General features: G+C 45.5%; 1 protein-coding gene and 1 long non-coding RNA gene across 2 annotated transcripts in view; both read left to right on the forward strand.

Annotated features, from left to right (window-relative positions):
* Window positions 1-16,324, forward strand: part of lrp8 (low density lipoprotein receptor-related protein 8, apolipoprotein e receptor) — a 485,237-nt gene that overhangs the window by 243,172 nt on the left and 225,741 nt on the right. The window lies entirely within an intron of this gene.
* On the forward strand, window positions 14,838-15,596 carry LOC127529392 (uncharacterized). The gene is made up of 4 exons (XR_007936070.1): window positions 14,838-14,997; window positions 15,099-15,123; window positions 15,200-15,224; window positions 15,300-15,596. It is a non-coding gene; the product is annotated as an uncharacterized LOC127529392 (long non-coding RNA).

Here is a 16,324-nt window from a genome sequence, read left to right on the forward strand (position 1 = left end):
GTGATATCAAGTTATAAAAACTTGAAATCAAATTTAATAGCTTGATATCAAATTATTAAAGCTCTATCAATTTTCAAAAGTGTGATATCAAGTTATAAAATCTTGACACCAAATTTACAAGAGTGATATCAAATTATAAAAACTTGAAATCAAATTTAATAGCTTCATATCAAATTATAAAAGCTCTGTATCAAATTTCAAAAGTGTGATATCAAATTATAAAATCTTGACCCCAAATTTTAAAGAGTGATATCAAATTTTTAAAACTTGATATCAAATTTCAAAAGCGCAATATCAAATTATAAAAAGGGTGTGCCATAATATACTAGTATTTAAGCTCTCGTTTTTGAAGGTAAGTTTCAAAAGTACAATGTCATATTTCAAAAACTTGATATCTAATTTTAAAAGCTTGATATTAAATTTTAAAAATTTGATATCAAATTAAAAAAACGACGATATCAGTGTTGTAACTGCTGATATCGAGGAAAGCGGATTGAATGTGTAAACGGCCTGCCATCGATTACACGACTGGACAGCATTATAGACTGTGGACTTCATCTCCAACTTGTGCACCTTGAGATATCGCGATTATTATAGGATGGTGCTGTTGTTCATTTCTTTTTGAACTTAGTGAGGTGTAATGGAGAAAACGCTGGCAGTTAAACAAAACGGAGATGCGTTTTCTTCCATTCTTTTGAGTTATTTATACTGAAAATGTAAAAACTACAGAAATATGCAGTCATATACGATATTTCGTATGTGTGTTAACAACAACATTTATTTCTAGAGCACATTTTCATACAAACAATGCAGCTCAAAGTGCTTTACATGATGAAGAAAGAGAAAAAAGACAAAATAAATAAGAATTAAAATAAGGGAACACTAATTAACATAGAATGAAAGTAAGGTCCAATGGCCAGGGAGGACAGAAAAAACAAAAAAAAACTCCAGATGGCTGGAGAAAAAAAAAAATCTGCAGGGGGTCCAAGGCCACGAGACCACCCAGCCCACTCTAGGCGTTCTACCCAACATAAATGACCTCACAATCAGTCCTCATTGTATTCAGGGTTCTCATGGAAGAACTTGATGATGATAGTCATGTGGACTTCTGGCCGTGTAATCCTGATCAGATGGTGGCGGCGCAGATCAACACCACAGAAAAACGGAAAAAGAACAGAAGAGAAAGTAGGGGTTAGTACGGATTTTGGAGCCACCATAAATAATAATGATAATTAATTGAATATACAGAGCATCAGGATTAAACTAAAATGAAGCTCTGAGAAAGCTGTGCTAAAGTAATGAGTTTTCAGAAGTGTTTTAAGTGCTCCACTGGTGAATTTCTATCGGTCAGCTATTCCAGATTTGAGGTGCACAACAGCAGAAGGCCGCCTCACCACTTCTTTTAAGTTTAGCTCTTGGAATTCTAATCAGACCCTCATTTGAAGATCTAAGGTTATGATTTGGAGTGTAAGGTGTAAGACATTCTGAAATATAAGCTGGAACAGATTATTGAAGGCTTTGTAGACTATAAGCAGTATTTTAAAGTCAATTCAACATGGCACAGGTAACCAGTGTAGCGACACTAAGACTGGTGTGATGTGCTCAGGTTTTCTTTTCCTAGTTAAGATTCTAGCAGCTCCATTCTGCATTCGTTGTAATCGATTGATGTCTTTTTTGGGTGGTCCTGAGAGGAGTGCGTTACAGTAATCTAGTCAACTGAAAACAAAAGCGTGAACTAATTTCTCAGCATCCTGTAATGTTATAAGAGGTCTAACTTTTGTTATATTTCTTAAGTGAAAGAATGCTGTCCTAGTAATCTGATTAATATGTGATTTAAAATTCAGGTCACAGTCAATAGTTACCCCTAAATTCTTTCCCTCCGTCTTGACTTTTAATCCTAATGCATCAAGTTTAGTTCTAATAACCTCATTATATCCATTTTTGCCAATCATTAAAATTTCTGTTCTCTCTTTATTTAGTTTGAGAAAATTACTATTCATCCATTCAGAAACACAAGTAGGATATTGGGGGTCAGTGAATCAAGAGAGTCGGGGTCATCAGGTGCTATTGATAAATACAGTTGTGTGTCGTCAGCATAGCTGTAGTAGCTCACGTTATGCCCAGAGATAATCTGACCTAACAGAAGCATGTAAATCGAAAAGAGCAGCAGACCCAGGAGAGACCCTTGTGGACCACCATATAGGATATCATGTGTCTTTGAAGTATAATTGCCACAACTAACAAAGAATTGTCTACCTGCCAGGTAGGATTCAAACCAATTTAAGACCCTGCCAGAGAGGCCCACCCATTGACTCAGACGATTTCTAAGAATATTGTGATCAGTGGTGTCAAATGCAGCACTCAGATCTAAGAGGATGAGAACAGATAAATGGCCTCTGTCTGCATTAACCCGCAAGTCATTGACTACTTTAACGTGTGCAGTTTCTGTGCTGTGATTTGTTGTAAAACCCGACTGAAACTTATCATGAACAGCAGGTTTATTGAGTTGGTCATTAAGCTGCATAATGACTGCCTTCGCTAGAATTTTACTTACAAAATGCACGTTAGAGATTGGTCTAAAATTTTCAAAAGCAGAGGAGTCGAGATTATTTTTCTTGAGCAGGGGTTTAACTACAGCAGTCTTAAGACAGTCTGGGAAGACCCCCGTATCTAATGACGAGTTTACTATGTCAAGAATACTATCAGTTAGCACACCGGATACTTCTTTGAAAAAACTTGTTGGTATTGGGTCAAGGACACAGGTGGAGGGTCTCAGTTGAGAATCGGATGAAATTGAAATGTATAAATGAGGGTGGCATGGAGGCACTGTGGTAGCGCTGACTGGAGTTCACATCCCTTGGCACTCCCTGCATGGAGTTTGCGTGTTCTCCTCGAGTCCACAATGGATTTCATTCAGCTGGTCCATTTTCATACCACCCAGGTTAGGTGGATTGGCACCTGATGTGTGCACTGGCACAATGTTCCTGCCTTATGCCCAATGATTGCCGGGTAGGCTCCAGCTGCAATGCCCTCAACAAATGGTTTAAGAAAATGGACGGCTGGTTGGATAGAGGACATGCTACTGAGTGCTGGACCTTACATGTGGGCAGAAGAGGGGCACAGGGTGCAGACCCTACATGGCTGTACATCTTCCTGCATCCTCAGTTTGGCTACAGGTGCCCCCCCTGACCTGTCCCGATGATTTCCGTCCCACTTCTGCCAGTCTTCTTGCAGGTGGCACCGTGTTATTTCTTGAGTTTCTTTTGATTTCTTTTTAGCGGAGTAGCAGATGCCATTTTCATTTCATCTACTTGACTCTTGCCCAACCCCACCATGACTAACTGTGGGCGCTAAACCATGTCTCGTTCGCTTGTCCTCTTCCTCTCTTGAGCAGCTGCTGTTTGTTGCACGAAGCTTGTTCTGTGCGGAAATTTTGAAAGCTGCCATGAAATGAAAGACGCGCGCCAGACTCTCTGCAGATCGAGTCCGATTGTCGTTGTCCCCGGATGTTTTTGCCCTGCTGTTGCCCCAAAAGAGTAGCACCAGCTCGACAGGGAAACTTCCTCAGGAGGCGCCTCTTTTGTTTTCCCTTCATGGTATCGTGTGCTGTGTTTTTGAATCCAATCCCTGCTAAAGAGGGAAAGGCGGCGTGATGGAGACTGGCAACCTGTGCCGCTGCCATCTGCTCACACTGCTTTTTTTTTTTTTACACCCTGGAAATCTCATGCAACTTTTTTGGCCAAATCTGAATTCTTGACTGGCTTTTGAATGAAATGTGCATCCCAGCAGCCGGCCGTGGACCACCTCGCCTACCCCAGAGTGCCCCCTTCTACATGATCTGCTTCACGGTCAGCCTTGGAAGGCCTTCACTGTGGGGGGATGTTTCTGTTTCACTTTACTTTTGTATAGTGCTCTTCACTGACATGATGCCCTAGGGGGCTTGCTGGTTTTTGGTGTCCAGAATGCATGCCCCTTGAGTCGCCAAAGTGGCACTCCTCTGTGTCCATAATGCACATTCGGTATTCTTAGCCTTTGTGGACAGCAGTAGTGAGAGGGGGTCCCCTCAGTATCCAAACCCCACGCCCCTCATTGTTCATAGTACAGACCACAAAACAGCACCCCTCCGTGTCCACAGTGTCCATTTAGTATAATTAGACTTCAAGGTGGTGGTCTGGGGGGAGTTGTCATGAGTTTCATAAATGGCGCCTCTCAGTGTCCATAGCGTATATTTATTATGATTTGACCTCAAGGACAGTAAGGGTGTGGGTGGTTCCCCTCGCTTTCCAAACCATCCATCCTTTAAAAATTAAGCCTGTCTTTTCTTCATACTGCAGACCAGGGTGGTCCGGAGCATGCCAGACAAATGGTGCCCCTCTCGGTGTCCAGAGTGTACATTCAGTATTATTAGATTTTGAGGACAGCAAGGGTGTGGGTGGTTCCCCTTGATGTTCAAACCATGAACCCTTCAAAATGGTGCCCCTCATTGTTCATACTGCAGACCTGGGTGACAAAAAGGTCTGGGGCACACCCCGCGAATGGTGCCCCTTGGTGTCCATAGCATACATTCAGTATTATAAGACTTTGGGGTGGGGTCATTAGTGTCTTAAATGGCGCCCACCGGTGTGCATGATATACATTCAGTATTATTAGACCCAAGGTGGATCTCCATCTCATTAATGGTGCCCTTCAGTGTCCATAGCGACTTCAAGGTTTCCATTCCAACAGATGGTGCATCACAAACAATAAGTGCTTTTTTGAATCCCATATCAAATGGATTATAACAGAGCGATAGGAATTGCATTTTTCATTCCAACAAATGGCACATCACAAACATTAAAACTTTTTTTGAATCCAATACCAAATGGCGTATAACAGAGACATATGTATCATCACATGATGCATTGCAAACATTAACATTGAGTTGTATGTTGATTATTTAGTTTTCAAGCCATCATAGGTAGCACAGTGAGTATATCTGCTTTTTATATGTGTGTGTGTGTGTGTGTGTGTATATATATATATATATATATATATATATATATATATATATATATATATATATATATATATATGGGCTCCTGACCCGACACAGACTCACACTGGAGGCACATATAAAAATAAAGATACTTTTTATTTTCTTCACCTGTGGGGCATGCCTTCCCCGTGATCCCCACAGTCACAACACAGTCCCCAGTATAAATAAACACACAAGCACTCTTTTCCTTTGCACACCACTCCTCTTCCTACAAGTGTAGTCCTCCTCCTCCCGTCTCTGGCCATTGAGTGGTGCTTGCTGGGCTCTTTTATAGTCCACCCAGAAGTGCTCCAGGTGGTTGATTGCCGAGTTCCGGCTGCACGTGTGGGTGTGTCGAATACGTTACCCATACAGGCTCAGCAGTCCCAGCTGCAGCACCCCCTGGCGGTGCCTGCAGGACCCAACAGGGCTGCACCCAATTCCAATTCCCATGGAGCCCTGTGGGAAACCGAGTTACCACTCCAACCCAGGGGGGCGGCCATCTAGCGTCCAGGGGGAGGTATTGCACCATCCAGGGCTGCTCCCCCTGAATATACACTGTATATATTATATATGTATGTATTTTTTTTTTCTTCTCGAGTTTCTTTAAATTTCGTGGGGGCAATTAAAACGTATCTAACCCATCCAATAGATATGCCCTTGAGTTGGCTAACCACTGAGCCCCTAACTTCCTTTTGTTCAAGCGTTGCACTCCAGTTCATTTTCTCCGCCTCACTTCATTTACGTAATTCCCAATTCAATTCATGAGCCTTTAGTTAATTCATTTGTACAAAATGGAAGAGCAGACATGCCCTGGCAGGAGGATACCATAAATATGCCAGCTGCCCCCCAAGCCATTGTTTTTCCCTTCATCTCCACTTCACTCCTTCCCATATCAAAGGGTCTTCTGCCAGATCAATTCTGGGCTCCCCAGTTAGGAGTCACTTGGAGTTAAATGGCTTGGTGGCCGAAGCCGATCAGTAACACGTCAGCCTGTCCATTACCGCTGAGCTTTGTCGTCCATCTCTTCCTTTTCCGCTTCTCTCAATTCCATTCCAAAGTTGGCAGCACTAGATCAAACCCCTGAGCCCTCATTTAATTCACTTCTACAGTATATTTGAAATTGCAGGTATGGCCCAGAGGCAGCTAATCATTAATATGCCATCTACAGTGCATCCAGAAAGTATCACTTTTCCCACATTGGCCCCCCCTTTTGGCAGCAATTCCAGCCTCAAGTCTTTTTGAATATGATGCCACAAGCTTGGCACACCTATCCTTGGCCAGTTTCGCCCATTCCTCTTTGCAGCACCTCTCAAGCTCCATCAGGTTGGATGAGAAGCGTCGGTGCACAGCCATTTAAAGATCTCTCCAGAGATGTTCAATCGGATTCAAGTCTGGGCTCTGGCTGGGCCACTCAAGGACATTCACAGAGTTGTCCTGAAGCCACTCCTTTGATATCTTGGCTGTGTGCTTAGGGTCGTTGTCCTGCTGAAAGATGAACCGTCACCCCAGTCTGAGGTCAAGAGCGCTCTGGAGCAGGTTTTCATCCAGGATGTCTCTGTACATTGCTGCAGTCATCTTTCCCTTTATCCTGACTAGTCTCCCAGTCCCTGCTGCTGAAAAACATCCCCACAGCATGATGCTGCCACCACCATGCTTCACTGTAGGGATGGTATTGGCCTGGTGATGAGCGGTGCCTGGTTTCCTCCAAACGTGACGCCTGACATTTACACCAAAGAGTTCAATCTTTGTCTCATCAGACCAGAGAATTTTCTTTCTCATGGTCTGAGAGTCCTTCAGGTGCCTTTTAGCAAACTCCAGGTGGGCTGCCATGTGCCTTTTACTAAGGAGTGGCGTCCGTCTGGCCACTCTACCATACAGGCCTGATTGGTGGATTGCTGCAGAGATGGTTGTCCTTTTGGAAGGTTCTCCTCTCTCCACAGAGGACCTCTGGAGCTCTGACAGAGTGACCATTGGGTTCTTGGTCACCTCCCTGACTAAGGCCCTTCTCCACCGATCGCTCAGTTTAGATGGCCGGCCAGCTCTAGGAAGAGTTCTGGTGGTTTCAAACTTCTTCCACTTACAGATGATGGAGGCCACTGTGCTCATTGGGACCTTCAAAGCAGCAGAAATTGTTCTGTAACCTTCCCCAGATTTGTGCCTCGAGACAATCCTGTCTCGGAGGTCTACAGACAATTCCTTAGACTTCATGCTTGGTTTGTGCTCTGACATGAACTGTCAACTGTGGGACCTTCTATAGACAGGTGTGTGCCTTTCCAAATCATGTCCAGTCAACTGAATTTACCACAGGTGGACTCCAATGAAGCTGCAGAAACATCTCAAGGATGATCAGGGAAACAGGATGCACCTGAGCTCAATTTCGAGCTTCATGGCAAAGGCTGTGAATACTTATGTACATGTGCTTTCTCAATTATTTTATTTTTAATAAATTTGCAAAAATCTCAAGCAAACTTTTTTCACGTTGTCATTATGGGGTGTTGTGTGTAGAATTCTGAGGAAAAAAATGAATTTAATCCATTTTGGAATAAGGCTGTAACATAACAAAATGTGGAAAACGTGATACGCTGGGAATACTTTCTGGATGCACTGTACATGCCCACCCCAGTCAGCCTTTTTCCTCCATCTTGCACTTCTCCTCTTCACTCCTTTCCATGTCAAAGTGAGGAAAGCCAAATCAATTCTGATCTCCTCAGTCAGTGGTGCGCTGATGTAAACAGGCTGGCAGGTTATGCCCTGGAGGCTACTGGTCAGTAACGTATCAGCCTTCTAACTTCTACCCACTATCTCCCCCCCACGGTATAAATAACGCTGATTGCAGACGTCACCTGACCTAACCCCTAGAGTCGAACACGGTGCTCGTCCCTCTATCAGCTCCATCCCGATCTGAGCTTTGTGTGGCACCCGTTTAGTGCCCCTAACCCCCAGTATGAATGGGTGAACAGATGCCCAGGGGTTGCCAGTCAAGTGCTATCTTCCCCACCTGGCCCGGTATAACCGTTCCAGTCCATTTTGTTTTGCTCCGTCTTGAGATGAAGCAGACCCGCTCGGTTTGGAGCCCTGCAGTTAGTCGTTTCATCAGACGGGTTAGCAGATGTGCCCGGATGGCCGCTAATCGGCAGCACACAGAGTTTTTATTCCTCCCAGGCCGGCGTTCTTTCCCACAGTTCTCCACTCCAATCTACTTTTCTTCTCCCCGTTCTGAAGCGATTAGCGGCAGATCGATGGGGGGACGCCTCTGATCCCGCGTATAAATGAATTGGCAGATACGCCTCATATTAGGCGCTTGCGCCATTTCATATCTTCCCACTCCACTCCATACTGCTCCACAGTGAGTGCCCAATCGATTTAGGAGCAGCTAATCCTTAATATAACTGGATTAACAGATATGACCTGGAGACGGCTCATCAATAATCCTTCCCCCCCCCCTAACTCCAGCCATTGCCCCCAATGCCCTCCCGTCTATGTCGTCTCCTTTACATTTCCAGCCATTCCACCAGAAGTGACATTCCACCTCTGCTTTGGACCACCTTGGCCACCTTCACTCTGCTTGACCCCATCCCAAATTTTTAACCATTCAGCTACTCAGACTTGTCTTGCTCCGTATGTTCATGCTGGTGCCCCCAGCAATCCCAGGTGCCCCGTAATCTTCCTCTGAGCTGTGCCAGGTCAAATTAGGACCCTGGGGGTGGTCACTGTTGTAACTCCATCCATCCATCTATCCATTTTGTAAACCTGCTTGTCCAATTCAGGGTCACGGTGATGCTGGAGCCTATCCCAGCATGCCCCGGGTGCAAGTCTATCACATGACTGGTGGATTTTATTAATTTTTTTTTTGTTTATGACTTCACTGGGGGGGTCTTCTGTGTGTCTAAACGGGGGGGGCTTTTGAACTTGAGAGATTCAATTTTTGCATATTTGAGTTTGGATTGATTTAGCGTTTGCTGTACAATTGTCTGGGCAGATTCTCATCATGGTGCTCTGACTTCTCTCCTGTCTTGCAATTTTTAATTTTTGTTTGACGTTTCCGGCTTGTCGAAAGATCTCCTTGTGTCACTGGTATCAGCCCAGCATGTATGTTTGTCCTCACTTCATCTCCTGACCCTTTAGTTTAAAATTCTCTGCTGAGACAGAACAACAACCACAGACGCGTACAGTCGAGCCTCCACGTTCACAGATTTGACTTTCGCAGTTTTGGTTACTCCTGAGATGGCCGTGGACAATTAAATGGGAATATTTTTGGAGTTTGCTGAAATATCATAGAAAGTTGCAGACGACTTGTAAGCCAAAAATGCGCAAAAGCAAAACGGAAAATAATTTGTATCACAGAAAATCATAAACTGTATAAATATCAGTGTCATTTCATATATGTTAGTGTAACTGCATACTACACTCGCCGGCCACTTTATTAGGTACGCCTGCTCGTTAACGCCAATCTCTAATCAACCAATCACAGGGCAGCAACTCAATGCATTTCAGCCTGTAGACCCCATCAAGACCACCTGCTGAAGTTCAAACCGAGCATCAGAATGGTGAAGAAAGGGGACAGAAGTGACTCTGAATGTGACCTGGCTGTTGGTGCCAGACGGACTGCTCTGAGTGTTTCACAAACTGCTGATGTGCTGGGATTTTCACTCACAACCATCTCTAGGGGGGTACAGAGGAGGGTCTGAAAAAGGGAACAGATCAGTGAGTGGCAGTTCTCTGTTGATGCCAAAGGTCAGAGGAGAATGACCAGACTGGTAGAAAGGCAACAGGAACTCAAATAAGCACTCGTTACACCTGAGGTGTGCAGAAGAGCAGCTCTGAACACACAACATGTCGAACCTTAAAGCAGGTGGGGGGGCTACAGCAGCAGGAGACCCCAGTGGGTGACACTCCTGTCATCTAAGATCAAGCGACTGACGCTACAATTCACACAAAGGGCTCAACAAAATTGGACAACAGAAGATTGAAATAACGTCACCAGGTCTGATGAGTCTCGATTTCTGCTGTGACATTGAGATGGTGGCGTCAACAACATGAAAACAGGGATCCATCCTGCTTTGTATCAACAGTTCAGGCTGCCTCTGCTGGTGGTGTAATGGTGTCTGTGATGTTTTCCTGGCACACTTTATGTCCCTGAGTACGAACTGAGCATCATTTAAATGCCACAGCCTACCTGAGTGCTGTCACTGACCATGTCCATCCCTTTATGACTGCAGTGTCCCCATCTTCTGATGGCTTCTTCCAGCAGGATAACATGGCATGTCACAAAGCTCAGATCATCTCAAACATGACGAGGAGGTCACTGGACTCAAATGGCCTCCACAGTCCCCAGATCTCAATCCAGCAGAGCACCTTTGGGATGGGGTGGAACAGGAGATTCATATCATGGATGAGCAGCTGACGAATCTGCAGCAACTGTGTGATGCTGTCATGTCAATATGGATTGAATTCCCTGAGGAAGGTTTCCAGCACCTTACTGAGTCAATGCCATGAAGAATTAGGGCAGTCCTGAAGGCAAAAGGGGGTCCAACCGGGTACTCGCGAGGTGTACCTAATAAAGTGGCCGCTGAGTGTATATTGTTAATATGAAGTTACTTTTTCCAATGGACAAAATGTGGGATCTACACCAGCTTTGTTCTTCCTTCACGGCTTCCTTAGTTATTTAGTAGATCTGGACATCTCCTCCTAGCTGGTGTGCTCTCTCTCTCTCTCTCTCTCACTTGCTCTTTTTCTCTCTCTTTTGCTCTCATTCTCCCTCTCACTCACTTACTTGCTCTCTTTTTCTCTGTCTCTCTCTCTCTCACTCACTTGCTGTTTTTCTCTCTCTCTCTTTTGCTCTCTCATTCTCTCTTTACTCACTCGCTCTCTTATGCTCTCACTCAGTCTCTCTCTTTCTCTGTCTCACTCACTCAGTCTCTCACTCGTTCTCTCTCTTTCTCTCTCTTTTGCTCTCATTCTCTCTCTCGCTCTCTCACTTGCTCTTTTTCTCTTTTTCTCTCTTTTGCTCTCATTCTCTCACTCACTCGCTTGCTCTCTTTTTCTCTGTCTCTCTCTCTCTCACTCGCTCCTTTTCTCTCTTTTGCTCTCTCATTCTCTCTCTCACTCGCTCTTTCTCTCTCTTTTTCTCTCTGTCTCTCTCTCACTCACTCACTTGCTCTCTTTTTCTCTGTCTCTCTCTCACTCACTTGCTCTTTCTCTCTCTTTTGCTCTCTCATTCTCTCTCTCACTCGCTCTTTCTCTCTCTTTTTCTCTCTTTCTCTCTCTCACTCATTCACTTGCTCTCTTTTTCTCTCTGTCTCTCTCTCTCTTTTGCTCTCTCATTCTCTCTCTCACTCGCTCTCTTTCTCTGTTTCTCTCTCTCTCTCACTTGCTCTTTTTCTCTCTCTTTCTCTCTCTTTTGCTCTCATTCTCCCTCTCACTCACTTACTTGCTCTCTTTTTCTCTGTCTCTCTCTCTCTCACTCACTTGCTGTTTTTCTCTCTCTCTCTTTTGCTCTCTCATTCTCTCTTTACTCACTCGCTCTCTTATGCTCTCACTCAGTCTCTCTCTTTCTCTGTCTCACTCACTCAGTCTCTCACTCGTTCTCTCTTTTTCTCTCTCTTTTGCTCTCATTCTCTCTCTCGCTCTCTCACTTGCTCTTTTTCTCTTTTTCTCTCTTTTGCTCTCATTCTCTCACTCACTCGCTTGCTCTCTTTTTCTCTGTCTCTCTCTCTCTCACTCGCTCCTTTTCTCTCTTTTGCTCTCATTCTCTCTCTCATTCACTCACTTGCTCTCTTTTTCTCTGTCTCTCTCTCACTCACTTGCTCTTTCTCTCTCTTTTGCTCTCTCATTCTCTCTCTCACTCGCTCTTTCTCTCTCTTTTTCTCTCTTTCTCTCTCTCACTCATTCACTTGCTCTCTTTTTCTCTCTGTCTCTCTCTCTCTTTTGCTCTCTCATTCTCTCTCTCACTCGCTCTCTTTCTCTGTTTCTCTCTCTCACTCACTTGCTCTTTTTCTCTCTTTTGCTCTCTTTCTCTCTCACTCACTCACTTGCTCTCTTTTTCTCTCTCTCTCTCTCTCTCTCTCTCACTCACTCGCTCACGTTGAGTTTCTTACCCTTCTTTCTTCAGCTCTTGCTCACTTCTCGTTGTTCTTCCTCCCGATTTCTTTTTCCATTTCCTTATCTGCCGTTTTCCGTGTTTTCCAACCCCAGCTGATGCCGTGCCCTTGCCATGCTGCTAAACACCAATCAACTCATTAAGTAAAATAAAGAACTCAAAGCAATTAATAAATGAAACCACAAAAGTATCCCACTTTGACACCCCCCCCCCACAGTTAGTGTTATTCACACATTTTCACGTTTGTGAGGGTCTTCGGCCCCTACCTGCCGTCAGTCAGGTACTTCATGTTTGAGGGAATGATGAGGGAAGCGGTTTGTAGTTCTGCGTGGGTTAGCGGTGAACCATAGAAGTGAGCAATTGTGCAGTGCAGCAGAGAGGCCAGGAAGACTGGGGGCTGTTGGGGGGTCTTCACCATTTGCTTCTGAACCTTTAAGGCACCGATACTGAGGCAGGTGTGAAAGTTGCCGTCGATACCTGAAGACAAAATCTTAGCACCGCTCCAACATTAGTGTGGGTACAAAATGAACACGAGGAGAACATGCAAACTCCATGCAGGGAGCATCGAGGACACAAACGCCAGGCTCCTTACTGCGAGGTGACAGTGTAACCACTGTGCCACCGTGCCATCCAACACAATAAAAATATTTCAAGAAAACATAAAGATGACAGTAAATGAAAGATGGACGGCCAGGGCTCGGAAGACAAAACCTGTTTGGGGCTGACGGAATGTTAGCTTTATAAAAAGACTTCCCTGTCCCAGTGCATACTGGGGTTGGGGGGGGCACACAGTTGTTCCCCAGTAGGTTTTTCTTTTGCTTAAGTGCAGAACCCCGTCTGAAAGGCACTATATGTGCTGCATGTTGATTCCTGGCTAAAAGTGACAATTTAACGCTCCTTTCCTCCCCGTGTTGATATCCTCATTTCTGCATACCAGACCCCCCGCTCCACAGCTGAAGCCCCTCGCCCCAACCTCTTTTCTTCTTTTTTTTTATGATGTGGTTTGGCGTTTCTAAAATGGCCAGCACGCTGTTGGGTGGCTAGCTTGTATTATATTGTCGATGAGTGTAAAAACAATTCCCGACATCATTTATTTTGCTCTTTCTTCCTCGTGTTGCGTGAAATGAGGTGGCGGTCAGGAAATAACAGAAAAGTGAAATACGCCGCTGATACTGCTGGTGATGGGGGTGGTGAATGCCTGGGGGGGCTCAGCCCGGAAAACGGAGGAGGGGGTCTTCTGTGGATCGTTCCTATTGATTGTACCCTGGTGACATTTATGGCCTGTGGAGAAGATGGAGGAAGAGCTGAGGCCGGGATGATGGGGGATTAAAGGGGGATTCGTGGATCAGCCGGGCTTGTGTGCCCCCCCCCCCCGCCCCCCGCTCAAATGAGGTTTTGATTCATTTAATCGTTTTGCTCTCTGTTGAATATCATTGATTTTGTTTCTGTCCTAATAATTGTGTATTTGTGAGTGTTTGCTTGTTGGCGACTTTAGTGATGTTTCTTGCGTCTTGAGGGTCCAGGTGGTGCCATTTAAAGACCGGTGACTGATGACGTGGCCACTTTGGCATTGAGGACTGTCCCTTATTATTTGTGGATTTTTCTTGTTTGAGGGTTTACAGGCAGCCATTGTTCTCGAGAGACCACAGCACATGTGCCCATGGATGGGATAAGGAACCATGAGGTGCTGAGGGCGCAGCGTTTGGTGTGACCGTCGAGCCCAATTTGTGTTGGCAGCCCCTCAAAAGAGTTGCTGCTGCCAGAATTCATTTCCCCGGAGTTACTTTACACTGCAGTTTGATTCATCATGACTTCTCTCTCTCTCTCTGTCTGTCTGTCTGTCTCATTCTCTGGCTCTTCTCCGGATCCCCTGTCCCTCTATGGCTGCATTTTGTCAGAGGATGACGGTGCTAGGGGGCATCCCGACCATCTGATGCCACTCGAGACAGATCAGACAATAACTTCACATTTTTTTGATTCATTTTTTTGATTTTGTTTGTGACATGAGTGGTCTGCAAACTTACAAGTGTCACAAGTCATTAGCAAAAGAGGGACAGAAATGACCCCTGAGGTTACGTTAGAGAAATCTGCAAATTCCTACAATGGCCCCGTCACAAAGTTCAAGCCAGAGACGCCGCTGAATGGTGTCATAAAGCATAAGACAAATCAAAAAGAGTTGGGGGATCCACCCGGTCTGTCGTATGAGCAGTTGAGTGGTCTCAAAGGACTGAGACGAGGACCACGGGACTGGACTGAATGACCGAGTTTACTGATTGACTTTATAGCAGGAAAGCAGGAAGGGCAGATGTATGGGGCAGGAAGTAGAGTGAGGTCATCTGGCGAAGCAGGAAGTGAGGTCATCTGGCGAAGCAGGAAGTGAGGTCATCTGGCGAAGCAGGATGTGAGGTCATCTGGTGATGCAGGAAGTGAGGTCATCTGTGGATGCAGGAAGTGAGGTCATCTGTGGATGATGGCTGTGAGATCATCAGTGGATGCTGGAAGTGAGGTCATCTGTAGATGCAGGAAGTGAGGTCATCTGGTGATGCAGGAAGTGAGGTCATCTGGTGATGCAGGAAGTGAGGTCATCTGGCAATGCAGGAAGTGAGATCATCTGTGGATGACGGCTGTGAGGTCATCAGTGGATGCTGGAAGTGAGGTCATCTGGCGATGCAGGAAGTGAGATCATCTGTGGATGACGACTGTGAGGTCATCGTTGGATGCATTAAGTGAGGTCATCTGTGGATGCAGGAAGTGAGGTCATCTGTGGATGCAGGAAGTGAGGTCATCTGTGGATGCAGGAAGTGAGGTCATTTGTGGATGCAGGATGTGAGGTCATCTGGTGATGCAGGAAGTGAGGTCATCTGTGGATGCCAGAAGTGAGGTCATCTGGAAATGCAGGAAGTGAGGTCATCTGGCAATGCAGGAAGTGAGATCATCTGTGGATGACAGCTGTGAGGTCATCAGTGGAATGCTGGAAGTGAGGTCATCTATGGATGCAGGAAGTGAGGTCATCTGGCAATGCAGGAAGTGAGATCATCTGTGGATGACAGCTGTGAGGTCATCAGTGGAATGCTGGAAGTGAGGTCATCTATGGATGCAGGAAGTGAGGTCATCTGGCAATGCAGGAAGTGAGATCATCTGTGGATGACGGCTGTGAGGTCATCGGTGGATGCAGGAAGTGAGGTCCTCTGTGGATGCCGGCAGTGAGGTCATCTGGTGATGCAGGAAGTGAGGTTATCTGTGGATGCAGGAAGTGAGGTCATCTGGTGATGCAGGAAGTGAGGTCATCTGGTGATGCAGGAAGTGAGGTCATCTGTGGATGCAATAAGTGAGGTCATCGGTGGATGCAGGAAGTGGGGTCAGGCACAGGCAGAAGTGAGTTATTGAACTGGTTTTCTCTGAGGGTCCTTTGGGAGAGAAGAAGAGACCTTAGTACTCCTCACCAGCCCTCAGTCCGGCTTGTCAATATTCCGATTTGAATCCTTTGACTACCTCTCATGTGACAGTAGATAAGTCACTGCATTCGACTGGGGCGCCTGCTCATTGGCTGTGTGTTGTTTTAGAGTTGCTGCTCCTACCTTTACTTGTCCCTTCCCGGTGGAGACGCTACCCTACCCTCCTTGCCGTTATGATTATCCGGAATAAACGAGTCAAAACGTATTTCAACGAGAACAAATGTCACATGTAACAGAAACCTGTAAATATCAACAAGTCAACGTATTAATACGGTAGGAGAGGTCTGTCGAGTGCGCACTGCTGTCCTAATGCAGACTTAGTGCACGTCCTGCATGTCACATGTTTGGAGACGGTCCCCAACGCACAGCCCCATGTCACAATCCGGACAGTGCCACTCTGTTTCTTCACACGCTCTTCTTTTTTTTTCTTCCTGTTGCTTGCACGTAAGAGGATGGAACGTCAGAGTCTGATCCTCACGATGGACCTTGTGTTACTGTAGACCACCACAGCGCAGGGCTTAGTGACTTCCATATTTTCCCCATAACACGAACACGCGCTTAGGGGATTGGGGTCTCTCTCCTCCATCAACTTAATCGGAGTCATTTTGCCTTTTTGTCACACAGCTGAAGCTTCACATGACGGAATTCACTGGGCATTGTGATTGGTGGTCTGTATTCATTTTTGGAGCTCATTGGGGTTTCTGAGGTCGAGGTAACTTGATTAAGGCTTTTGTTTCGTCCTCTCTTAGCCCC

This window comes from Erpetoichthys calabaricus, chromosome 10, assembly GCF_900747795.2.
Source record: "Erpetoichthys calabaricus chromosome 10, fErpCal1.3, whole genome shotgun sequence".
Taxonomy (NCBI): Eukaryota; Metazoa; Chordata; class Cladistia; order Polypteriformes; family Polypteridae; genus Erpetoichthys; species Erpetoichthys calabaricus.